The following is a 12984-nucleotide window of genomic DNA, read 5'->3' on the forward strand; positions in this document are numbered from 1 at the left end:
AAATCTAAAATACAGTAACTTACTGGCAACAGTGTTGCCAGTAAGTTACTGTAAAAACCCTTTGAAATGTCTAACAGTGTATTGCATTATGAACAAACCAGTTATTTAAGAACAGTTGGTGTTTATTTAAGGTCGTTCAGAGTGCGTAAGTACTGTAAATGATTGTTAAACTATTCAAATTAACATGTATATTTCTTATTATATAGGCATCTAATAATAGTTGTTTTGTATGTTAATAAATGCTTTATTAACTCAACTTCATCCAGTTTTTTTTTTTTTTTTTTTACCTAATTTAAACTGAGGACTATTTATGCTTTAGAAATCCCTTATAAATGACAATTAAAGGCTAGATTATATTCTAAATAGGAAAAAAAAAAAACGATTTTATTCATTTCTATTCTTTTGAAGATACAGCAATGAAACTGAATCAAATGAAAAATAAATAATTGCAATCTTATCTAAAGTAAAATTACTGTACAGTTTAAACATGGCTAAATAACACTAAAGTTGTGTCGTAATTTATTGTTAAATTATTGTATCGTTGTTGTTTTATTCAATTTTGTGTTGTATTTCAGCACTCCTGTTATTCAGCAACGATTAAACTTTTTAGATTAGATTGCAAAGAAGTATTGTTCATTTGATACTAAGCCTTAAATTATCATTTATAAGGTATTTACTTTAGATTAGGGCACAAAACTGGATGAAGATGAGTTAATAAAAGCATTTTTAGAGTTCAGATGCAAAACCTTCTAAATCCATCAGACCTCTTTTCTTGTAAATGAGCATTTTCTATCAGGCTCCTCTGATTAGGTTCAGAAGTTTCATTTTATATGATAAGGTTATTAGCTAGTAAATAAAATAACTCTTTTTCAAAAATGTCACTTTATACAATTCTTTGTTTTTTAACAAGGTAATTTTTTCTATTGCGTCAAAACAAACTAAATCCACTTCAGCTTTTTTTTTTTTTTTTTTTTTTGCAAAAACCTCTAAATCCACCTACTGAGACAAGACAGTGTAATTAGTTGAAAATGAGGATGCCATTAGAAATGATTTTGCCAAACATAAAACACATTACACAAACCACCTGAAATATAAAATTTGTAAATCTGTCAAGCAATGGCGGTTTATTAAGCTGTGATAAACCAGGGAAAAAGCAGAAGGAAAATAAATGAAGGAAATCTGACAACTAAGTGCATTAATCAATAACATTAAAACTGACATTGGTTAAATCTTAACAATCTGTTGTTAATTCTGATGTTTTGTATTTAGATTTAATGTAAGTAGAACAATGTAAACATTGTAAACATTGTAAGCTAAGCTTGGTAGATTCAAATAATGTTGTGTACAAAAATGCAGAAATGCAGTTGCTGTTTAATGTATAGTAAATCGGACTCATTCAAAGTAGTGTCGCTTTGAAAAAAAAAAAAAACATCATGAATGCATACTACACTTCCGACAGTACATTGTGTTTTCTTTTTCTTATAATGCACAATTTTGAGTATAGAGACGGATTTAGATGATTTGAAGCAAATGTATTTGTTGATGGTGTACTAAGTGCCTAAAGCATTCACTTAATGTCATTATCTCATTTTTGGCGGAAGTAGCATTTAGCGGCTTTTGCATCTGAACTCTTCATTTATTAACATTCAAATTAACTAATATCCTTGAATAATGCAATGTATAACTGTTAATTTTAATAGTTTTTGAATCATTTACTAACTTATTCTTAATGGTCTTTAAAAAACCCAACTACAATACAAATGATTCGCAAATAATGTAACACTTAATTTAGTAATGAAAAAATAATAATTAACAAAGTATAAAAATAAAATCATTAAGCACAATATGCATGTGCTTTTAGTCAAGAATACAGTGTTTGAAGCTGCAGTTATAAATTGCTTACTAACTGTTATGAAGGGGAGTGACACAAACAACAGATGTTTGGATCCACACGCAGGTTTATTCAAAGTCAGGCAAGCAATGGTCAATACGGGTGTAAACAGGTGTTTAGAGGCAGTCCAGAATCGTAATCAGAAAACAGGCAAGAGGTCGTGAGGCAGGCGGCAGACTAGGACAAACGGTTAACAAGGCTAAGGTCTAAACACAGGCAAACAAGACAAGAGATACACTTTGTAATGTCACTATACAGCTAACAAGACTCAGCAATGTGAGTGAGTGAGTGTACTGCTAAAATGGTGTGTGCAATCAGTCTCTGACAATCCTCAGGTGGTGCGAGTTATCATTCTAGATGAGGAAGCCTGTGTGAGTGTGACCGGAGTGTATGTATGAAAATGTAGTCCAGAAATGGCTGATTTGTAGTCCATGGTTGTTGTTAGTGAAATCCAGCGATCTTATGGAGTACGATCGCTGGTTATCGTGACACTAACGTCTATCAATGTAAAAACAAATAATGAATTCACTATTTGCTAATTCTTAACAGATGATTTGTTGTGTGTAGTTATTATAAAGTGTTATTATATTGTTTTTTACTGTAGTAAAACAATTCGTCTTTTATCAGAATCATATATAAACTTACATGTGGAAATAAATTCAGAATTTAAAGATTGCCTATAAAAAGTAAAAAATCTAAAGTATAAAGTGAAGTTTATTCATAAACAACTTTCAAGAGGATCACGTGATTATGACTGGTCCCGCATTATCCAATTTTAGATTCACCAATCAAACGATTCCTTAGCTACTATAAATACCTTAAGTTCCATATCACAGCCATCTTTGTTTAAAAGAATTCCCCCTTCCACCCCTTACTCCTCCTCCTTTGCTAGATGGGTGGAACAGTGGCTCAGTGGTTAGCACTGTTGCCTCACAGCAAGAATGTCACTGGTTCTAGTCCTTACCAAGACAGTCAATATTTCTGTGCGACGTTTACATGTTCTCCCCATGCTCACGTGGGTTTCCCCCAGGTTCCCTGGTTTCCTCCCACCATCCAAAAATATTCAGCCTAAGTTAATTGACTAATTCAAATTTGCACAATAGACATGCTCCTACAGTAAGTACTGGGGAAAAGGGGAGTTTTCACGATCTACCTGATCTACTAGAGCTCAAACTCCCCTTTCACCTTGCAAATGGTAGGGAGCCCTGGGCTCGAGGATCTTATAAGCTGAGGGCTCTCTCTTGGGACAAAGCAAGCTTTATAATCAATCATCAGGTAAGTGTGAACTTTTAAAATCTCTATAATAGCACTGTTGTTCTACTCTCAGAAGTAACTGGATGATGACAATAAGTTGCAGATGTATACCAGATACACTCTTTCTCTAGTCAGCCATAAATAATGAGCAAATCTGATCAGTAACAGTGAAATGAGCCTCTTTGTTGATGTCAAGCCCCAGAGATGCTGGACATATTTAGATGCCCCTTTAACCCGCTGCCATCCATTAAATTAAAGTCTATGACGCATTTTGGAGTGATTTTGCATTTCTCTTGCACTCAGAATGAACAACGTAAAAGATTCATTCTGTACAGTTTAGCACAATGTAGCAAAAACCAGCATACAGACCTCTTTTCACAATTTCTGACATCTGCCAAATTTACTCCAGCATTCATCAACCAGCTATGTCACACAATTAATAAATGCTGATGAAGACTTGTTTGTGAACTTCTTCATAAATAAAACACACACGCATTAAAGCCCCAAAAAGGCATTAACTCCATTATGCGAAGCACACAATTTATTTTGGCAGTTCTTTTTTTCAAGCTTCTGGCCAAATTCTCTAAAATAAAGCTGCAATCTACTAAAAACGACATCATTTATTACCCTTAATAATGGCCATACATCCCAGAGCCTTTTGGAAACATTCACGTCAACTGCAATCTCAGCACTAACACCCCCACCCCACCCCTCTCAACCATCTATAGCAATTTTCCACACATTATTTTTCTTTCTTTCCTTCCACGTCTTCTGAAAAACTAAAACACAGATAAAAAATGGTGTGTAGTGAGGCTTGCAACAGCATTACCCGAAGGATTTGGCAGTGCTCCAGAGACGATTGTGATAAATTAGAGTGCAGTGAGAAAGTCTGCATGCATTTAGAGGTGGAGCTACATAGATATTGCTCTCTGGTGTTGTTGTTGATCAGTCTTACTAGTGCTTTATTTTCCAATGCAATCTCAAGGAAATTCGTAACTTTTCAATTTAGTGGCTGATTTGATTAATTTGAGATAAATGTAGATTTCATTATTATTAGCTCAACCCCCAATGAGGGGAAGGGTTGGGGTTTGGGTTATTCCTTTTAAAATTGTGCAATTGATTTCATACAAAAGAAATCACATGAATTCCAACATAATCTCATGGAAATTTGTAACTTTTTATTTAGTGGCTAATTTATATTCATTCGAGCAAACCAATTTGTAGATTTCACAACAATTTGCTCATTTCCCAAAAATGGGTAGGATTGGGGGTGGGGTTTGGGGGTATGCATTCTTTTAAAAATCGTCTGTGTTCATACAAATGAAATCACATGAATACCAATCAAACTTTTTAATATAGTGGCTAGCTCATATATTTGAGCGATTTTTATTCATAAATATTACTATGCTTGCTCACACCCCAATGAGGGTTAGGGTTGGGAGTGTTGTTTGGGGATACACCTCCTTTTAAAAATCATAATGTTTTCATATAAATTAAATCACATGAATACCAATGCAATCTCGCAAAAATGCATGACTTTTTGATTTATTGGATAATTCATATTCATTTGAGCTATCTCTTTTGAAGATTTCACTACAATTTGCTAATCCCCCTGTGAGAGCTAGGGAAAGAGGTGGAAAATCGTACATTTTCATAGAAAATTAAATCACATGAATATCAATGTAATCTCATGAAAAAGTGTAACTTTTTTGTTTTAGTGGCTAATTTGTATTTATTTGAGTAATCTCATTTGGAGATGTCACTACGATTTGCTTAGCCCCCAATAAAGGGCTGGGGTTTGTGAGCATGCCTCCTTTTAAAATTGTTATGTTCAAATGAAAAAACATGAATACCAATGCAATCTCAGTTATTTGGTGACTTTTTGTTTAGTGACCAATTCGTATTCATTTGAGAAATCTCATTTGTAGATTTCACTACTATTAGCTCAACCCCCAATAAGGGGTAGGGTTGGGGTGGGGTTTAGGGATACACCTTCTTTTAAAAAAATCGTACGTTTTCATATACAATAAATTACATGAACACCAACGCAATCTCGTCGTAATATTGAGTTTTTGAATTAGTAGCTGATTTGTATTCATTCAAAGGATCTCATTTGTAGATTTCACTACGATTTTTTTCAGCCCTCATTGAGGGGTAGGGTTGGGCATGAGCCGGGGTTTGGTGATAAGCCTCCTTTTAAAAATCTTACATTTTCATACAAATTAAATCCCAAATACCAACCTCATGGAAATTTGTAACTTTTTTTGTTTAAGTGGCTACCTTGCATTCATTTGAGCGATTTCATTTGTTGATTTCACTGCGATTTGCTCAGTCCTCAATGAGTGGTAGGGTTGGGGGGGGGGTGTTTGCGGATAAGCCTCCTTTTAAAAAAATCATACGTTTTCATACAAATAAAATCAAATGAATACCAACGTAATCTCATGGAAATTCATAAAGTTTTGATTTAGTGGATAATTCACAATCATTTGAGCGATCCCATTGAAGATTTCACTACGAGTTGCTCATCCCCCAATGAGGTGTAGGGTTTGGGGACATGACTCCTTTTAAAATCATACGTTTTCATGACGCATGAAGCATGAAGCATGCACGCTGCTTGTGTTAGCGCACGGTGAGTTTTCATTTATCGTGTGCTCGTGTCTTGCGTCTGTTGTCAAAGCACGTGGCTATGTGTTTACATTGTGGTCACGTGCTTTTGTCGTGTGTTTCAGTGTTGTGCTTGTGCTGTCATGAACATGCGGTTAATGAGTTCTCTCATTAGCCCCTTTCACAAAGTGATACCGGTAAATATCCAGAAAATTTCCTGAACGACTTTACCGGTAAATTCAAAAAAGTGTTGTTCACACAGGCGAGGACGTTATGGAATTTTTACGGAAAAGAGCATTCACACATCCATCACAAAATGCCGGTAAATTCTGACATCATTAACCAGAAATGACCTCTAAACGGCTGCGCTTGTGTTTGTAGACATTTGACTACATTACAAACTCTTTGGATGGATCAGTATTGAGTACAACTCCAATGAAAACATATAGAGGAACACTTTCGCATGTCGAGATCTTCATAATATGTGTGTGGGCGCTCACGGGCACACGCAAAACTAGAAGGTAAACAAACAACGGATTATCATAAACATTTTATCGATAATTATTTACACAGTTAGCATTAAGAAGGAACATAGAAACGTTATCTGACTAACATCTAGCAGCTAAAGGTGTCTGGAAAAATATTCAAAGGCTTTTATTCTCATAAACCGCGCGCACGTGAATGCGTCTGACTGTTCTAATTGGCTAAAGCAGGTGTCTCACGTCAGCAAGTTCTAGACGTGGACGCGCTCTTTCCGGCAATCTTCCTTCTGCATTCACACAGCGCAGCATTCTGGCAAATTACCGGTAATGTTACAACTTCTCTTTCCGGAAAATAGCCAGAACGAATTTACCGGTATTTTCAAAAAGGGTCTGTTCACACATACAACCTTTTCTGGAAAATTGCCGGTAATTTTTTCGGAAAGGTCTGTATGTGTGAAAGGGGCTATTGGCTGCATGTTCTTGTCCTGTTTCATGTGAGCGCATGTCTTGTATCTGTCATGCACTCTCCCGTCTATTGTCTAGTCCCACCCTCCTTGTTAACCCATTATTAGTTAATTGTGTTCACCTGTTTGTGTGTTAATTTTCTACTGCTTAAAATCTCCTCATGTGTTCTGTTCTGTGCCAGTTCGTCTACACTCCCCCTGTGTTCCTGCTCCAGTCTTGCCTTGCCTTGCCTTGCCTTGCCTTGCCTTGTCTTGCCAGCCCAGCCAAGTTTGTGTGTTTTGTTAATGTTTTCCCCATCGGGGTAGTTTTGTTTTCCCTTTTATTTTTATTTTATTAATGATAAATACCCATTATTTCTTTGCACTTGAGTTCTCGCTCCTTTTCCCCACCACAACTATGACAGGGTTTGGGGACATGCCTCCTTTAAAAAAAATCTACATTTTCATACAAATTAAATTGCAAGAATTCATCAGAACTAACCACTTTTTTGACAATGTGTAAAATAGTAATGTTTCTTTGTGAGATTGCGCTGTCATTTCTAATGGCAACCAGAAATAAAGATGAAATAAAAAAGGTGCATTGCAGTCCATATGGGTTGTGCTATTGTATTGGTGATGTGATGAGGTGCTGGGCTCTGTGCCTCAGGAGTGTTTGGAGGAGCTTTAGGTATGTGCTCAAGGAGGTCCGTGTGCTGCCAAGGCTGCCAGGCGGGCCATTGCATTCACTCAGACCCATCAGGCCTGCGCCAACAGCACTTGGCAAGAGCACAGGCTTCTTGCATAGAGTCCAAACTGAACACCCTTTTTGCTTTAGATAACTGATTAAAGCCTACACGCTAGGGATGCTGCACTTTGAACTAAGATGTTTGTTACTCATCTATGATCTCTTCTGACACACACTGTCAAGCTCAAAATTATTCACACAACTGGCAAATTCTGACTTAAAGTTACTTTTTTTTCAACCAGCAATTTTTTTTTTACCTGAAATGACACAGGCTTCTCCAAAAAGATAATGAGATGATGTACAAGAGAGATCATAGAGGTAAAAAAAAAAAAATCACATTTATTTACGTTTGAACAAAAACATCAAGTCAGAACTTGCCAGGGGTTTGAATCATTTCAGGCTTGACTGTATATACACACTGGTCATTTTATGGACTTATCACAATATAAATTACATCGGAATATTTTCTGGTACTGTTGCAATAACAATAATAATGGTGATAATTTATATGTTTACACTGAGAGACAATTAAAAAGTTCCTGTATCTTTAAAGAAAAAAAGGAGTTATTTTAAATACTGGTGACTGATGACATGATTTAGATTGAAAGAATGTCACTAATTCTGTTTTTAAACTGGCCAATAAATACACAACTGTACTGTACATTTGATTATATTATAATTTATTGAGATTTATTATACAGCCCAATGAATAAATTTATGTACATTTTTTTATTTACCATCAGCTTAATTGGGACGTCATGCGAAGTGGCTTCCGGGTCTAAGCGATACATGAAACTGTATGGGCAGACTCAAGAAATGGTAATAATAAACATTTATAAAGCAATGTAATACTTTCAAAAATCATGATCACAATATATATGTAGCGCAGTGTTTGTTTTGTCCACAAGATGTCGCTGTGACACTGTTTTATTTAGGTATTTGGACGTTTCTTATGTTGTTTGAGCCTCTTGGCACACCGTAGTGTTGAATATGTGCGCAGTGCGCCGTAATTTCCTTAGTTTGTGTTATCAACACTGATAGGTAAGAAGTGTTCATGATAGCAGGATCCTTATTTAAAATACATCTTTGTTATTAATGCTCAAGAGTTCTTTTTACTGAGATATTCTGTGTACTAAATTGTAAGGAGCAAATGGAGAGTTGTATAGGGAGTTAAAAGGTTGTTTTATTTTTTATTTTTTGTGATAGAGTGATTGAGGGAGTGTGCGGCTCATGCAAAGCCATTGTGTTGCAGTAGTTAATAATAATGAATGTTTTGTGTTGATATTTGACTGAGTTTGTGTTATCAACACTGATAGGTGCCCTTCTGACAAATAAATGGTCGAGTCACGATCGCGAACCTCTCTTTGCCTGCATCTCCAGTTTACCACCCCACAACACATACAACACAACGCAGAGTAGCAGCGGTGGTGCTAGAGGCCAGCGAGCACGCAAAGAGCGCGTGGGTTACAGTTTGGTGCCGTGACCCGGATTGTGGCAAAATTACACCGACCAGGAAGAGTATTTAACACCCAGTGATTTGATTGCTGAACTCTGTAATAGATGAAATTTAATCACTAAACTGGTGATTTTGGGGATACAACACCGGCATCTCGATATCCTTTAAAGCCTGCTTGCAATCTGAACTGTTTATGTTTTAATGTGAGTGATCTGTTGTCATGAAAAATATTTTTTTGTGAAAAAAAAAAGACTATTCAGAATTGAGATTTCTTCCATTTGTTTCTGAGATTGTATTGCATCTAATTAATATTTAGTGAGAAATACTACAGGCCTTTGAGTATAAAGTGACAAGTCATCTTAGTTTAGGAATTTTTGGCATAAGTGTTTTTTTTCTGTGTATATATCTGACATAGCTTATTATGGTGGCTTGAAAAGCCAACATACTGTTATCTCACTTAAACTTATTATTATTCTGCTTCTTTCTTCTGAGACTAATTTTAAAGTCTATCTCCTCCTAACCCTTTCAAGCTTCATACCTCAAACTTTCGTCAAACCTTCAAACTGGTCTGACTCGGGTTGCTATATCTTTTCCGACTGATCCGACTTTCGGTTTTCCGAAAAACGACCCGGAAAATTCCCAAAATTCCCATTGACTTAACATTGGGTCAAAATTTGTGACCTCATAACTCTGCATTAGACTGTCCTACAGACTTCTAACTGGGCTCATTTAACTCAGTCTAGCCAGCAGCCAATAACTGATGACCTTTAAACTTACTAGCCACTCCCTAGCAACCACTTTTGGCACCCTAGCAACTGTCCCATAGACTTCCATTGTAAAAGACTGCCATTGACTTAACATTGAGTCAACCTTTGTGAGCTCATAACTCTGCATCAGACTGTCCTACAGACTAGAGTCAGGCCCCATTCAACTCAGTCTAGTCAGCAGCCAATCACTGATGACCTTTAGACTTACTAGCCACTCCCTAGCAACCACTTATGGCACCCTAGCAACTGTCCCGTAGACTTCCATTCAAAAGACTCTCATTGACTTAACATGGGATCAAACTTTGTGAGCTCATAACTCTGCATCAGACTGTCATACAGACTAATGGCTGAGCTCATTTAACTCAGTCTACCAAACTGCCAATAACTGATGAGCTTTTAACTTTCTAGCCACACCCCTAACTACCACATACTGCACCCTAGCAACTGTCCCGTAGACTTCCATTACAAAAGACTCTCATTGACTTAACATGGGATCAAACTTTGTAAGCTCATAACTCTGCATCAGACTGTCATAAAGACTAATGGCTGAGCTCATTTAACTCAGTCTAGCCAGCAGCCAATCACTGATGGCCTTTTAACTTTCTAGCCACACCCCTAACTACCACATACTGCACCCTAGCAACTGTCCTATAGAATGTAATTAGCTGTGCTATCAAATGCTTATAATTCTAACATGCTAATGACATGCCAATCATGCTAGCAACATGCTACTCATATGCTAATCATGCTAATGACATGTTAACTCATACTGGAAACATGCTAATGACATGCTAATTTGTACTAGAATCATGCTAGTAACATGCTAATTCAAACTAGACTCATGTTAATAACTGGCCTACATGCATATCTTTGCATAGCAGTGTCCTATTGACTTGGGGGATGGCTCATCTGACTCAGACAACCAATGAGCATCTCAATATGATAATGAAGCTCACAAGCCACGCCCCCAAATTGATTCCATAGACTTCCATTAAAATAGGCCAAGATGCATATCTTTGCATAGCAGTGTCATAGAGACATGGGGGTTGGTTCATTCGACTAAGACAACCAACCACATTCAAGTTCACTCTGTAACCTCGCCCATAGCAACAAAACAGAGTACCCTAGCAACCATTCATCAACAGCTATATCTCAGCATCAGAACATCGTAGAGACTTGGAGATTGGCTCGTTTGACTCATGCTAGCAAACGGAACTTCCTATATGCTACACATGCTAGCAGTGACTAGCTACATGCTAATATTGACTAGCCCAGTACTGTAACTTGCTAGAAATGCTTACTAAGTATAAATGTTTTATCAATCATGTATGTGAGGCTTGCCTAGTAACCAACCAGGGTACCCTAGCAACTGCCTAGCAACCACCCAAATTACCCTAGCAACCGCCTAGCAACCACCTAGCAACGGCCTAGTAATGCCTTAGTAAGGGCCTAGCGACCACTCAGGACACCCTAGCAACCGCCTAGCAACGCCTTAGCAACCACTCAGAATACCTTAGCAACCACCTAGCAACACCTTAGCAACCACCTAGCAACCACTTGGGACACCTTAGCAACCGCCTAGCAACACCTTAGCAACCACCTAGCAACCACTCAGAACACCCTAGCAACTGCCTAGCAACGCCTTAGCAACCACCTAGCAACCACTCAGGACACCCTAGCAACCACCTAGCAACACCTTAGCAACCACCTAGCAACCACTCAAGACACCCTAGCAACCACCTAGCAACGCCTTAGTAACCACTCAGAACACCCTAGCAACCATCTAGCAACTACTTAGGACACCTTAGCAACCACCTAGCAACACCTTAGCAACCACCTAGCAACCACTCAGAACACCCTAGCAACCGCCTAGCAACACCTTAGCAACTACCTAGCAACCACTTAGGACACCCTAGCAACCCCCTAGCAACACCTTAGCAACCACCTAGCAACCACTTAGGACACCCTAGCAACCGCCTAGCAACACCTTAGCAACCACCTAGCAACACCTTAGCAACCACCTAGCAACCACTCAGGACACCTTAGCAACCACCTAGCAACACCTTAGCAACCACCTAGCAACCACTCAGAACACCCTAGCAACCGCCTAGAAACACCTTAGCAACCACCTAGCAACCACTCAGGACACCCTAGCAACCACCTAGCAACACCTTAGCAACCACTCAGAATACCCTAGCAACCACCTAGCAACCACTTAGGACACCTTAGCAACCACCTAGCAACACCTTAGCAACCACTCAGAACACCCTAGCAACCGCCTAGCAACACCTTAGCAACCACCTAGCAACCACTCAGAATACCCTAGTGACCACCTTGCAACACCTTAGTAACCACTTAGCAACTAGTCAGAACACCTTAGCAACTGCCTAGCACCACCTTAGCAACCACCTAGCAACCACTCAAAACACCCTAGCAACCGTCTAGCAACACCCTAGCAACCACCTAGCAACTAGTCAGACCACCTTAGCAACTGCCTTGCACCACCTTAGCAACCACCTAGCAACCACTTAAAACACCCTAGCAACCGCCTAGTAAAATGCTAATTCATGCTAGAATCATGCTAACAACATGCTAATTCATGCTAGAATCATGCTAGTAACATGCTAATTTATGCTAGATTTATGCTAACAACATGCTAATTCATGCTAGAATCATGCTAGTAACATGCTAATTCATGCTAGAATCATGCTAACAACATGCTAATTCATGTAAGAATCATGCTACTAACATGCTAATTCATGCTAGAATTATCCTAGTAGCATGCTAATTCATGCTAGAATCATGCTAGTAACATGCTAATTCAACCACTTCAAACTTTCAGATTCGGCTTTTCAAGCCACCATAAAGTTTGTCCTCAAACTTTAATATCTAGTTATTTTTATTATTTTTTTATGGAATTTTTTTTTTCTCATTCCTACAAAATTGAACATTTTACGTAAATACAACACATTGATACAATTAAATTACACTACAAATTAACCTGCTTGCACATAGTAAACATTTTTACAAAATTTACAATGTCACACAGATATGCAAACTCAACTCAAAATAAGCAGAGCTCCTTTTCTGGCACATCCAGTCACCTGCCACCAGTTGAGCATGTCCAAAATGACCCAATGCCACCCTTAGAAAGACAAACTCCACCACTCCCTACAAACTCCTTTTATGCTGGCCAATATGTGACACCAACTCAGGCATTTAGGCTGCCAGGCACTGGGGCCTCAGGGCAGGTACCGCCACTCTGCTTTGACAATAGCCCAGATACAAGGCCAGGTGGACATGCAGAAAGGGCAGTCAATATCTCTGTTTGCAAACACAGTG

The 12984-nt window shown here is 38.1% G+C and overlaps 1 protein-coding gene across 2 annotated transcripts in view; it reads right to left on the reverse strand.

Moving 5' to 3' along the window:
* rab34a (RAB34, member RAS oncogene family a) overlaps positions 1-12984 on the reverse strand; it is a 626412-nt gene that overhangs the window by 224625 nt on the left and 388803 nt on the right. The gene's annotated exons all lie outside the window — the stretch shown is intronic.

The sequence above is a fragment of the Danio rerio genome, chromosome 15, assembly GCF_049306965.1.
Source record: "Danio rerio strain Tuebingen ecotype United States chromosome 15, GRCz12tu, whole genome shotgun sequence".
Taxonomy (NCBI): Eukaryota; Metazoa; Chordata; class Actinopteri; order Cypriniformes; family Danionidae; genus Danio; species Danio rerio.